General features: G+C 42.5%; 1 pseudogene; it reads left to right on the top strand.

The window, feature by feature from the left end:
* Positions 1-906: 906 nt before the first annotated feature.
* Positions 907-15,064, top strand: part of LOC145337549 (butyrophilin-like protein 2) — a 29,304-nt pseudogene continuing 15,146 nt past the window's right edge.

The raw sequence follows: 15,064 nt of genomic DNA, 5'->3' as shown, positions 1-15,064 counted from the left end.
CCAGAGCACCTGGAGGAAATCCACACAGACATGGGGAGAATGTGCAAACTCCACATAGATAGTAACCCAAGCCAGGAATCAAACCCGGGTTCCTGGCACTGTGAGGCAGTAGTGCTAATCGTTGTGCCACTGTGCTGTCATGGCACATGTCATCTCTAAACTCTAGGGAGTATAGGCCTAAACTGCTCAATCGTTCTTCATAAGACAAACTCCTCATCTCTGGAATCAATCTAGTGAACCTCCTATGAACTATCTTCAATGCCACGACACCCTTCCTGAAATAAACAGACCAAAACTGTACATGGTACACCAGGTACAGTCTCACCAATGCCTTGTATAGCTGTTGCAAGACTTCCTTGATTTTATACTCTACTCCTTAGCTTTAAATGCCAAAATTCCACTTGCTTTCCTTATTATTTGCTGTCCCTGCACAACAGTTGTGGCCGATTGGCCAATGACCTGAGCAGCTAGGCCTGACACAGAATTGGACAACCTAAATTACACAGCAGCCAATGACCTCTGCAGCCAGGTGCGATAAAAATTTGGACTAGTCAAGTTCAAAACAGACAAGTCAGAGGCGAGCAAAAGCTGACACTGGAGGTACTCAGCCCTGACAAAAGAAGGATAGTGTTTTGTGTATTCCCCAGTTTCAGCCAGACTCCCTGGTACCTTGGAATCCTGCCATTACTTTACATGGAAAGGACATCTGTGTACCCAGTGCTCCTGAAACTGGACACCTAGAGGGAATTACTTCATTGGATGCTGTGACTCCACCCTGTGCCCTTATTGGCTGCAAGCCAGAGAACCTTCTAGAATGCTGTGAATAGGGGGGAAATAAGAACAGACACCTGGAGACCATCCCTCAGTGAAGACTTAACCCCTGCAGCCTCTTGCCGACAGAAGAGGATGTACAAGACCAACTGTCATGAAGAAGTTCGAAAAGTGCTCAACAAATTGGACCCAGCAGTTCGATCAAGTTTATTGACACAGGTAGTTTTAGAAATCTGAAACAGGTTGCAAAAGATATTGAGTATTATGAATTTGAATTGTTTTCATATAGAATTTGTATGATAAATGTTTATTAATAATATTGGGTTAATCGCAAATCTAATCATACCATTTCTCAATCTGATGAGTAAGAGCACCTGGGTAAATGGATTTTCATATCAACTGGTCAAAGTGTCTAATGTTTTCCAAACAACATACTTCTCTGTGACTGTGATGCACAAGGACACCCAGATCCCTCTGCATCAAAGCACACCCTAGTCTCTCTCCAGTTGGGTAATAAGGGGCCATTTCATTTTTCCAACCGAAATGGATAACCGTACACTTATCCACATTAAATGCCACCTGCCATGTCTTGGCCCACATGCCCAACTTATCGATATCCATTTAAATATTTCTTATTTCCTTATTGCAACTTACTATCCCACCTATTTTAGTGTCATCTGCAAATTTGGCTATAGTGCCGTCTATCTCTGTATCCAAGTCATTAATATAGAATGTAAATAATTGAAGCCGAGGACCAAACCCTGTGGCACTTCACTAGTTATCAATCAAAAAAAGACCTTTTTATCCCAACTTTCTGCCTTCTGTCAGTTCTGATGTGGAGATGCCAGCGTTGGACTGGGGTAAACACAGTAAGAAGTCTCACAACACCTGGTTAAAGTCCAACAGGTTTATTTGGTAGCAAAAGCTACTAGCTTTTGGAACATTGCTCCTTCATCAGATAAGTGGCAGCCAGTCTTCTATCCAAGCTAATAAATTACCCCTAATCTTGTGATCTTACCTTGTGTATTAACCTTCTGTGTGGCATCTTATCAGATGCCATCTGGAAGCCCAGATATGCTATATCTACAGGATCCCCATTATCTATTTGGCTTATTGCAACTTCAAAGCACTCTAGCAAATTAGTCAAACATGATTTACCCTTCATAAAATCATGCTGACTCTGATGGATTGCATTTTGACTTTCTGAATATCCTGTTATTACTTCCTTGATAATGGATTCTAACAATTTCCCAACGGAGATATTAAACTAACTGGTCTATAATTTAAAGGCAAAATACAGTGGATGCTGGAATCTGAAACAAAAACAAAATGCTGGAGAAATTCAGCAGGCCTGACAGCATCTATGGAGAGAGAATAGAGCCAATGTTTTGAGTCAGGATGACCCTTCATCAGAGCTACTTCTTACTTGAATCCTCCCACCTATTTTGAATAAGGGCATCTCATTAATTTTTCCAATCCACTGGAATCTTACCCACATCAATCCAGGGAATTTTGGAGTATTATAACCATGTAGCAAGTGGAATCTGGAATATACTGCCTGCAAGTGTGTGGGAGAGGTGGGGGTAGGGGGGGAGGTTCAAACAAGGCATTCAAAAGGAATTGGATTATTATCTGAAACGGAAGAATATGCAGGGTTATGGAAGAATCAAACAAGGCATTCAGAAGGAATTGGATTATTATCTGAAATGGAAGAATATGCAGGGTTATGGAAGAATCAAACAAGGCATTCAAAAGGAATTGGATTATTATCTGAAATGGAAGAATATGCAGGGTTACGGAAGAAGACCATGTGTTGGCACTACATGAATTGCTCCGTCAGAGAGCCAGGGAAGACACATTGTGCTGAATCATCTCTTTCTGTAACCATTCCACGATTCTATGAAGTTTTCTTATAATATACATTTTGGCAACACATAGTTCTGTTTTACTTTCATTGTACATTTCTTTAAAGATATTTTTTTCCTTCCTTTACTTCACTATGTGACAAATGAACAGTCAGTGCTTAAACCTTGACCAAGGGTTTGATATACAAAAAAGAACAAAGGAGTGGTAGATTGAATTTAACCCCAAAAATTGTGAGGTGATACACTTTGGAAGGAGTATTTAACAAGAAAATATACAATAAACAACATGAGGCTAGGAAATTTTGTGGCTTGTTTGTCCACCAATCTCTGAAGGCAGAAGGCCTCTGACATCCCTTCCAGATGGAACAGAGACTTACTTATACTTTCAAGATAGTGTACTATATTTATTGTTTATAAGGCAGTCATCATTATATAGAAGAGGGTATGCTCCCACTGTAAGCGTGCTCCTGTATTTTGACTTTTTGCAGCTTAACATATTCATGATAACACTTCTGGATCTGTTTCTTTGTGGTATTTGAGAATTGTCTTGAGGCATGTTCTGATTTTCTTCTAAAGCATAACGGAAGTTTGTAAATTCTGTAATTTTTTCATTAGAATATCTAGAAAAAATGTACTCACTCAAAAACAGGGACAAGCCACAAGTAAAATCTGTCAGACCTGAGCCTGTGCTGTGAGATATTGCACGTGTTCAATGTGTTTGGCTGAAATTCCACACTTTTTTACAAGAGGTGCTAACTGATTTCCTTTAATGACTTAAATAACAAAAAATAGAACTGAAAGAATGTGGTAACATACTTGATTTCAATGCAAATATATGTTATATATCTTTAAATATTTTAACCATGGATTGTCTTCTCAGGTGAACACTGTAACAGTTTTTCCAATGATGAAAGGAAGATGCTTCATTATTCTGTTCCTTCTGGCTTTTCATGCTGGATAATGTTGGGTAAGTAATGAAATTATTAGTGCAAATCTTAGATTCATGACTGGCAGCTTGTTTTGAATCAATGCACATCTTCACCTTTTGAGCTAATTTATTGTGTGAGTTTTCATTAAAAAAACACCTAACCCTCTTCCCATATATTCTCTAATCTGAAACAAAATATGTTGGAAAATCTCAGTAGGTCTGACAGCATCTGTGCAGAGAGAACAAAGCTAACTTCAAGTCCTTCATAATCTTGTACACCTCAATCAGATCACCCCTCAGTCTTCTCTGCTCCAACGAAAACAACCCAAGCCTATCCAACTTGGGTTCATAACTTAAATATTCAACCCCAGGCATCATTCTGGTGAATCTCCTCTGCACGCTCCTTAGTGCAATCACATCCTTCCTATAATTTTGCAACTAGAACAGCACCCTCTTCTCAGTTATCCTCTAATTTTAAACAAAATTTCTGGAAAACCTCAGCAGGTCTGATGGCATCTGAAGAGAGAGATCGGAGCTAATGTTTTGAGTGGATGACTCTTCAAATTTTCCAGTGTTTTCTGTCTTTCAGATTCCAGCATCCACAGTAATTTGTTTTATCTAATTTATCCCCAGGTTAAGCAATCTCTCAATTTTAAGATTCTTATCCTTGTTTTCAAATCCCTTCACAGCTCTGCCCCTCCCTGTCTTTGTAATCTTCCCCAGGCCCACAAACCCCAAGTTAATCTGTGACCTCTAATTCCATGCTATTACGTGTCCCCAATTTTAATTTCCCTATTATTGGTGATTGTGATTTCAGCTGCCTTGCTCCTAACCCTGCAATTCCCTCTCTAAACCTTTATACCACTCTTTTCTCCTTTATGATGCTCTTTAAAACTCCAAACTTTTGATGATCTATCTTAATGTGGCTCAGTGTCAAGCTTAGTTTTGTAACACTGAAGCCCTGAGGGACGTTTCACCATTTGTACCAATCTATCTTTGGTGCAAGTTGAGATTACTGGTTAGAATGCTCATTTATCACCTGATGATATGTTCACATGGACTGCATTTGGTGAATCTGTAAATGTAAACATTATTCTGAATTTATTTTCAGATTTGTGATTTTTAAAAATATAATAACATTAAAAAATGAATTTTGTACGTTTCCTTTGAACTAACACTCAGTAAATCAAATCTGTTCCTGTAAGAAGTGTATCGATGTTTTGAAATGTTGTCTTTTACAAAGAGATTCTATGTTCTTGTGCCAGACGGTCCCATCATAGTCACTGTTGGTGAAGATATTGTATTAGCATGCCATTTGATACCAGTTATATCTCTGATTAACCTAGAGGTTCAATGGTTTACGTTCAACTCTGCTTCACCAGTTCATTTACACGCTGGTGGACAGGATTGACCTGATATGCAGAACAAAGCTTATCTGGGGAGGATGGAACTTTTTAAAGATATGTTTTTCAGTGGAAATGCTTCTCTTAAACTGAAGAAGATAAAAATATCAGATTAAGGGAATTACATATGTTTCATTGGCTCCAAAACATACCACGATGAAGCAGTATTAAATCTAAAAGTTGAAGACTTGTCCACCTCATTGTAAGCTACTAATAGCTGGTGAGTATGAGGCATAATAGTCGTTTTTTTTTAGCATTGTTTTTATCATAAACAATCATTTGCATCTGTTATTGGAAAATGAAAGCCAAAATGAATTTGCTGGAAAGTTCGACATTTTAGCAAGAAATGTAAACTGCTATCATTACCTGAGACTGGAAATTTATGTCCCACTTCAATTATAGTCAAACACTGCCTCCAATGTCCAAACAACAGAAGGAAGAGTGAGGTATAATTGGACACTACTCAGCCCGCATTCTGCCTGCAATTTAATCCAGTCAGTGGTACTCAGACTGCAGGTCATTAGAGCAGACACCAACCTCTGATCGACAATACAGAGTGATATCACAGATATAATCCTTGAGAGTTCAGACATTGGACATACTCATTCTCTTGAGTTTAGAGAGCGTACAAAGAATAAAGAAGAACAAAGAAAATTACAGCACAGGAACAGGCCATTCTGCCCTCCAAGCCCGCACCGACCATGCTGCCCGACTGAACTAAAATCCCTTACCCTTCTGACTATCCACTCTGTCCATACCTCTCGTAATCTTGTAGACTTCTGTCACCCCTCAACTTCTGCTATTCCAGTAAGAACAAACCAAGTTTCTCCAACCTCTTCTCATAGCTAATGCTCTCCATACCAGGCAACGTTCTGGGGTAAATCTTTTCTGTACCCTCTCCAAAGCCTTCATACCTTTCTGGTAGCGTGACGATCAGAATTGAACACTATATTCCAAGTGTGGCCTAACTAATATTCTATTCATTTTTAAACTCAGTGCCCTGGCTGATGATCCCTCTGCCTATCAATACTCTTAAGGGTTCTGCTATGTACTGTGCAAACACTCCCAAGTCCAGATTGTGCATGCCCGCAGCAAACACCTTGCAGGGTAGGTACACGAACAGAGAATTCAGTTTTGACAACAGATTAATGTTTCACAGCTGAGACAACACCAGGCCTGCGCAGCAATTAATTTTGAGCCCCTTCAAACATGTGACCCCATGAATTGACATAATTCATGGAATCCTCTTATTCACATGCAGAGGTAGCAAAAGGTAGCAGGCAAAAGGCAGGGAATTATAGGCCGGTTAGTTTAACATCTGCAGTTGGAAAAATACTTGAATCCGTCATCAAAGAAGAAATAGCGAGGCACCTAGAGAAGAATGGTTTGATAGAGCAGATGCAGCACAGATTCGTTAAGGAGAAGTCGTCTTTGATGAATTTATTGGATTTCTATGAGGATGTGGCTAGTGCGGTAGACAGAGGGAAACTGGTGGACGTGGTGTTCCTCGATTTTCAAAAGGCGTTTGATAAGGTGCCGCACAAAAGGTTGCTTCAGAAGGTTAGGGGGCATGGAGTTGGGGGTGTTAGTGTGGATAGAGGATTGGTTGTCTAATAAGAGGCAGAGAGTTGGTATCAGTGGGTGTTATTCTGATTGGCGGTTGGTGACTAGTGGAGTGCCGCAGGGATCGATGCTGGGGCCTCAGCTATTTACCATTTATATAGATGATCTGGAGGAGGGGGCTGAGTGTAGGGTAACGAAATTTGCTGATGACACGAAGATGAGTGGAAAAGCAAATTGTGCGGAGGGTGTGGAAAGTCTGCAGAGGGATCTGGATAGGCTGAGTGAGTGGGCAAGGACCTGGCAGATGGAGTACAATGTTATCAAGTATGAGGTTTTCCACTTTGGCAGAAATAATAGTAGGAGGGATTACTGTTTAAAGGGCGAAAAGCTGCAGCATGCTACGGTGCAGAGGGACCTGGGGGTCCTTGTGCATGAGTCGCAAAAACCCAGTCTGCAGGTGCAGCAGGTGATCAAGAAGGCGAATGGAATGTTGGCCTTTATAGCGAGGGGGATAGAATATAAAAGCAGGGAGGTCTTGCTGCAACTGTACAGGGTACTGGTGAGGCCGCAGCTGGAGTACTGTGTGCAGTTTTGGTGCCGCACTTGCGCAAGGATATTTTGGCCTTGGAGGGAGTGCAGAGGAGGTTCACTAGGCTGATACCAGAGATGAAGGGGTTGGACTATGAAGAGAGACTAAATAGACTGGGTCTGTACTCGTTAGAGTTTAGAAGGATGAGGGGGGATTTTATTGAGACGTATAAGATGATGAAGGGGATGGATAGGGTAGAGGTAGAGAGATTCTTCCCGCTCAGAAAGGATAGCAGGACTAGAGGGCACAGCCTCAAGATAAGGGGGGAGCAGTTTAGAATGGAGTTGAGGAAGAACTTCTTCACTCAAAGGGTGGTGAATCTCTGGAATTCTCTGCCCATTGAAGTGGTGGAGGCTACCTCACTAAATATATTTAAGTCACGGGTAGATGGGTTTTTGACAGACAAGGGAATTAAGGGTTATGAGGAGAAAGCAGGAAAGTGGAACTGATCCACTTCAGATCAGCCATGATCTTATTGAATGGCGGGGCAGGCTCGAAGGGCTAGATGGCCTACTCCTGCTCCTATTTCTTATGTTCTTATGTTCAGAGAAAAATGTCATCAGATGGCTCATTTCATGTTCATAAGGGGTACATCATTGGGTCGATGGATTACTGGAAGTACCCAGTCTGTGTTACTCTGCACTGTTTCTATGAAATTATAATGGGGGTCAAAATTCATAGGCCTGATCAGACACTTACTTTCTGGGCTGCTGCCAGTGCCCAGAAATAGCAGGGATAAAAATGCGATCCTACAGCTGAATGCGTGGCTGAGGGATTGGTGCAGGACAGAGGGTTTTAGTTTTGTAGACCATTGGGAAGTCTTTGTGAGGGAAGGGCACCTGTACAAGTGGGATGGGGAACATTTAAATGGGAAGGGCACACATATTTAAGCTGGGAGGTTAGCTGGAGTGTTTCAGCAGGATTTAAACTAATATGGAGGGGGGGGTGGGAAGGAGACAGATAGCTCAGTAGGCACTGGGATTGGGAGTGAGTTGGGTGACAGGGTAAGTCTAGATGATAGGAAAATCTCCCAGGAGAAGGAGGATCCAAGCGGGCCTGGGGGTCTTCAGTGCATCTGTTTTAATGCAGGGAGTGTGACGGGTAAGACGGATGAAGGCCTTAATGTTCACGAGGAATTTAGATGTGGTGGCAGTGACGGAGACATGGTTAAAGGAAGGGCAGGACTGGCAGCTAAATATTCCTGGGTATAAGTGTTTTAGGCATGACAGGGGAGGGCCAAAAAGAGGAGGGGGAGCTGCGCTCTTAGTTAGGGAGCACATCACAGAGGTGCAGAGGGAGGATAATATAGAGGGGTTAGGAATTGAGTCTCTGTGGGTGGAGCTGAGGAATAGGAAGGGAGCGATTACTATGCTAGGGGTGTACTACAGACCGCCCAACAGTCTGCGGGCAGTGGAAGAGGGTATATGTAGAGACATTTTGGATAAGTGTAGGAAGAACAGGGTTGTTGTAGTGGGAGATTTTAATCTCCCTGGGGTGGATTGGAAGGTGCCTAGAGCCAGGGGTTTGGACGGGGAGGAATTCGTAAAATGTGTATTGGAAGGGTCCTTGGAGCAGTATGTAGATAGCCCGACTAGAGAGGAGGCTATACTGGATTTAGTTCTGGGCAATGAGCCAGGTCAGGTGGTTGAGGTTGCGGTAGGTGAACATGTGGCTAATAGTGACCACAACTCTGTCTATTTTAGGATACGAATGGAAAAAGATGAGTGCTGTCCTAAGGGGAGGGTGCTAAATTGGGGGAAGGCTACATACAGCCGGATTAGGCAGGAGCTTAGGGATACAGACTGGGATAGGCTGTTGGAGAGCAAGTCCACGTTCGGCATGTGGGAGTCTTTCAAGGGAAAGCTGAAATGGGTGCAGGAAAGGCATGTGCCGGTTACGAGGAAGGATGGGAAAGGTAGGATTAGAGAGCCGTGGATTACTAGAGATATTGAGGACCTGGTCAGGAAGAATCGAGAGGCGTATGTCAGGTCTAAGCAACCGGGAACGGAGACACCGTTGGAGGAGTACAGACAGAGTAGGAGGGATCTCAAAAGGGGAGTTAGGAGGGCAAAAAGGGGGCATGAAATGGCTTTGGCAGGTAGGATTAAGGAAAATCCAAAGGCGTTTTACTCCTATGTTAGGAACAAAAGGGTGGCTAGGGGAAAAATCGGTCCCCTCAGGGACAGAGGAGGGGAATTGTGCTTGGGAGTCTGAGGGAATGGGGGAGATCCTGAATGAATACTTTGCTTCGGTATTCACGAAGGAGAGGGGCTTGATGTCTGGTACAGTCTTCGAGGGAGCTTTAGACCAATTGAAGGAACTATCAATTACGAAGCTTTTAGGTCGCATTAAAACTGATAAATCTCCGGGGCCTGATGGCATTTATCCTGGGCTGCTTAGGGAGGCGAGAGATGAGATTGCTGGGCCTCTGACGCAAATCTTTGTCTCTTTTTTGGACACAGGTGAGGTCCCAGAGGACTGGAGGATAGCAAACGTGGTACCGTTGTTTAAAAAGGGTAGGAGGGATAACCCGGGTAACTATAGGCCGGTGAGTTTGACGTCAGTGGTAGGCAAGTTGATGGAGAGGATTCTTAGGGATAGGATGTATGATCACTTAGAGCATTGTGATCTGATTAAGGATACGCAGCATGGCTTTGTAAAGGGGAAGTCTTGCCTTACGAATCTGGTAGAATTTTTTGAGGAGGTGACAAAAACAGTCGACGAAGGACGAGCCGTTGATGTTGTCTATATGGATTTCAGTAAGGCGTTTGACAAAGTCCCTCATGGTAGGTTGGTAGAAAAGATTAAGGCTCATGGGATACAAGGCCAGGTATCTAGGTGGGTTGAGAACTGGCTTGCAAAGAGGAGACAGAGAGTAGTAGTGGAGGGGTCCTTTTCTAGCTGGAGGTCTGTCAATAATGTTGTGCCGCAGGGCTCAGTACTGGGACCTCTTCTCTTTGTAGTATATATAAATGACTTGGAAGAGGGAGTAAGTGGTGTGATCAGCAAATTTGCAGATGACACTAAGATGGCTGGATTGGCGGGCAGTGAGGAGCAGTGTCTGGCAATACAACGGTATATTGAAAGGCTTGGATATTGGTAGATATGTGGCAAATGGAGTTTAATCCTGATAACGTGAGGTGATGCATTTTGGCTGGAATAATGTAGAGGGGAGTTATATGATAAAGGGCAAGCCTATAAAGAGTATAGAAACGCAGCGAGACCTGGGGGTGCAAGTGCACAAGTCTTTGAAGGTGGCAGTACAAGTGGAGAAGGCTGTGAAGAAAGCCTATGGTATGTTGGCCTTTATAGGAAGGGGTATAGAATACAAGAGCTGGAGTCTAATGTTGCAGTTGTATAAAACGTTGGTTAGGCTGCATTTGGAGTACTGTGTCCAGTTCTGGTCGCCTTACTACTGGAAGGACGTGGAGACTCTGCAGAGAGTGCAGAGGAGGTTTGCCAGGATGTTACCTGGTATGGAAGGACTGGGTTATGAGGAAAGATTGAGTAAATTTGGGCTGTTTTCCCTTGAAAGATGGCGACTGAGGGGGGATCTATAGAGGTATATAAAATTATGAAGGGTATAGATAGAGTAAACAGAGGTAAGCTATTTCCTATGTTAGAGACACACAGTACGAGGGGCCATGGGCTTAAGGTGAGGGGGGAGAGGTATAACACGGATATTAGAGGGAGGTTTTTCACACAGAGGGTAGTGGGGGTGTGGAATGCTCTGCCAAGTAAGGTGGTGGAGGCAGGCACGCTGGAGTTGTTTAAGAGTAACTTAGACAGGCACATGAGTGAGTTGGAGATGGGAGGATATAGGAGATTGTTTTAAATAAGGTTCATTAGCAGTGGGACACCCCTGGTAATGTAAAAGGATGTGGTATGATAATCATGTTTTTCTCTTTTAATTCACAGGTTTTAAGTCGGTTTGCCTTGTCCAACGAGGGGCATACACACGATGGGTCGTACTTGGACTGCTCTTGAATGTTCGAGTGCGGCCTAGTGCTTCATGTCGTTAGGGTGTGCTTAAACTGGACCAGAAGCTGGGCAACACAACAGCTCAGTGACTGTCACTGTTTGCTGTGCAGACACATGGATTTGGGCCAGTGTCTGTGGGAGTTTGCGCATTCTCCCCGCGCTTGCATGGGTTTTCTCTGGGTGCTCCGGTTTCCTCCCACACCCCAAAGATGTGCTATTAGGCTGGTTGGAAGTAATAAATTGTCCCTAAATTAGTTGCCCTCAATGTGGAATGCCATAAAACAATAGATAAGGGTCATGGGTGGAGGGGGGGACTGATAATGTTAAAATGGCGGCGCGGGCTCGTTGGGCCGAAGGGCCTGTTTCCCGGGCTGTTTTTTGTTCTTTGTTCTTTGTTTCTAGATGATGCAAAATTTCAGTGGAAAGTGAGAAGTTGCTTTGTGTATCCTCAATTGCACCATCTGTAAATTGGAAGACTTTGAACACAAAATGAGATATTCCTTGCTCAACAGGTTCAGGACAGGCCAGGACCCCTGTGCATTAGCCTCCACTGCTGGGGTCTCTGTACATGCTCCTTATGCGCTTGTGGAAAGAAACAAACTATGCTGCATATTACTGAAGAATGTCTGCTCTAGAGACTAATCAGTGGACTGATCATCTTATATTCAGCAAATTAAGAGGCTATCACTTTACTTCAGGGATTATATTTGCTAAGTAAATAAAGATAATAAATAACTTTGAGGAGGTGATTCCAGAAATCCCAATATTTCCACTTGATTTACACCTTTTAATAAAATGTCTCCATGATTAAGATTAGACTTCTTTTCCAAGTCAATATCTTGGCTATAATGGTCTACAATGTGGTTTCTAATCAATATTTTATTGAAGACAATTAGAAAATTTCCAGGTAGATCCTGTCTTTGAAAAACAGAATTAATCCATCTGGCCAGCTGCTACTCCATTAGCCTACTTGAAAATCATCAGTAAAGTGATGAAAGGAGTCATCAGAATGAATTCCACTGATGAGTCGAGAGAGACTACTATTAGTAGAAAACAATATTCGGTCAAGTGTGGCACCAAGAAGCCTTGGTAAAACTGAAATCAATGAGGTAAGTGAATAGCCTCCTATGGTTGGAGACATCACGGTGAGGGATGGTGAATGGTAAAATGAAATTATTGTTGGAAAACATGAAACTATTAAAGATAGAGGATATGAGAAGAATCACAGATGATGGCGGATACGGATTGGGCAGGAGTTAAGGTCAGAGGAAATGAATTTAATGGGACTAACATGTCTTGAGGAGTCCTATTTTTCTTTGAGAGGAAATGGAAACTGGCTGCAGGCTGGTGAACAAAAGACTGAAAGAATGAGAAGAGTGCAGGACGATGAAGGAATTTTCCAAAAGGTGAGTTTGATGACGCTGGGAGAATTATGATTTGGTGTTTGGTTGTAGGTCACAGTCAAAAGCTGGATGAAGTAATCACCAAACAAATGATATTCATCCTCAGTCAAGCAGAAGCTCTTCTGCCATACAACCTTAGTGCTCTATTTATTGGTATGTTTCATGTTATCTGGAATGGAACAGAAAGCTATAAATGGAAGGGCAAATAAATTCAATGAATAAGAATTGCTGATACCACAGCAGCAGTTATTGATGAAGAGATTAAATTAAGTGAAGATGGTGGAGTCCAAAACGATTGAAAATGCTGGAAACAGGAAAACTTCAGATTCAGACAGACTCTGAAAAACAGGTACAGAACTGTTGGTGACAGGAGAGTTTGACACATTGCCCACCCATCTGATATGGTCTATTTTACGTTATTGTTGACAAATAACATTACCCCCATTGACTAATCCAAGTATTAAATTCAATGTTGGCAAGTTAGTTCAACAATAATAACTGACAGACTAAAATACTTATGAATTGTTGAACTTAAACGTTTTTAACAATTTAAAATGAGTAATAATATGCATTCCTGATTAAATCCTAATTGCAGGTTTTGGACATGGGCCTTGGATTCACCTGGGGGAAAACAACAAAGAAGGACTTTGCATTGTATATAAATCAGATGGATCCTGAGCCAGTGATATGGTGGGAGGATGGGAATGGACAATATCTGACAGCACAGTGAGAATGTGAATTCTAAAGGACTCATGAGGTCTTATTACTGTCCGAGTCATATTGATGTCAGAAGTGGTTATAGAACATAGAACACTACAGCACAAACAGGCCCTTCGGCCCACAAGTTGCGCCGATCACATCAACACCTACCAACCTACAGACCTATCTATAACCCTCAATCTCATTAAACCCCATATACTCATCCAGAAGTCTTTTAAAAGACCCCAGCGAGTTCGCCTCCACCACCACTGACGGCAGCCGATTCCATTCACTCACCACCCTCTGAGTGAAAAACTTACCCCTAACATCACCTCTGAACTTCCCTCCCCGCACCTTAAATCTGTGTCCTCTCGTAGCAACCATTTCAACCCGGGGAAATAGCCTCTTGAGAGTCCACCCTATCTATTCCTCTCAACATTTTGTAAACTTCTATCAGGTCGCCTCTCAACCTTCGTCTCTCCAGGGAAAAGAGTCCCAGCTCCCTCAACCTAACTTCATAAGGCATGCCTCCCAGTCCAGGCAACATCCTTGTAAATCTCCTCTGTACCCTCTCAATAGCTTCTACATCTTTCCTATAGTGGGGCGACCAGAACTGCGCACAATACTCCAGATGAGGCCTGACAAGGGTCTTATAAACAGATAATCTGTAAACAGATTTTCATGTTTAATAGAATACCGATTATTGAGCAAAAGATGAGAGGCCCATGTCCAGATATCAGGTAGGTGCGAATTTCAAAACAGTTTTGTAAAAATAAATATTTCCTAACAATATTTTTCCTCTCCTGAAAGCACAAACTCAGACAAGGTATGGATTCACAAGCACACTGGTTCTCTGGATCAAGGGGAAGTTTTATATGTTTAAATCTAAGGGTTGACAAGCTAGTGAAAACTATTACTGCAGATGAACCTGATGTGCCTTTGCACAGTGTCTATGAGTCACATTCCAACAGGGGTCAGTGGATAGGGATTAGGGCCAAGATAACTGGACATTGTGCTTTTGCAAGGCTGAGTATGACTGTGAGATGCAAATATTTATTCAATACAACACCTGGAATGCAAGTGAATTTTACTGGATACAGTTTTTAACAATTTATTCTTATTATAGAATGTGGCATTGTTGGTAAGACCACCATTTTGTTGTCATCTCTAATTTCCCTTCATCTGAGTGGTTTGCAAGGCCATTTTAGAGGGCAGTTAAGAATAAGTCACAGTACTGTGGGTCTGGAGTCCATATAGGCCAAACCAGGTAAGGATGGCAGAATTCCTTCCTTAAGAAGAATTAGTGAACCTTGGGCTTTTACGACAATGAGAGTTTAGTCATCACCATTCCAGATTTAATGCTTATTTATTAATGTCACAAATAGATTTACATTAACCCTGCATTGAAGTTACTGTGAAAATCCCTTAGTTGCCGCATTCTGGCAGCTGCTCGGGTACACTGAGGGAGAATTTAGCATGACCAATGCACCTAACCAGCATGTCTTTCGAAATAGGAGGAAACCTGAGCACCTGGAGGAAACCCATGCAGACATGGGGAGAACATGCAGACTCCTTCCAGACAGTGACCCAAGCCAGGAATTGAACCCAGGTCCCTGGTGCAGTGAGGCTGCAGAGCTCATCACTATGCCACCATGCCATCCATCTTTTACTAATTGAATTAAAATTCAACCAGTTACTATGGAGGAATTTGAACCCATATTGTCAGAGCATTAGCCAAAGCCTCTAGTCCAGTGATGTTGTTACTTTGCTGTCATACCATCTCCCTCACAGTATGGCAGGACCATTTTTCACTACCTAGCCTAGCTGTCAGCAGCTCCGCGACTGCTCTCATTCATTGCTGA

This window comes from Carcharhinus amblyrhynchos, unplaced genomic scaffold (genome assembly GCF_965287045.1).
Source record: "Carcharhinus amblyrhynchos unplaced genomic scaffold, sCarAmb.v2.hapA scaffold_52, whole genome shotgun sequence".
NCBI classification, from domain to species: Eukaryota; Metazoa; Chordata; class Chondrichthyes; order Carcharhiniformes; family Carcharhinidae; genus Carcharhinus; species Carcharhinus amblyrhynchos.
The sequence above is the reverse complement of the archived record's forward strand: the minus strand, read 5'-3'. Positions and strand labels throughout refer to the sequence as shown.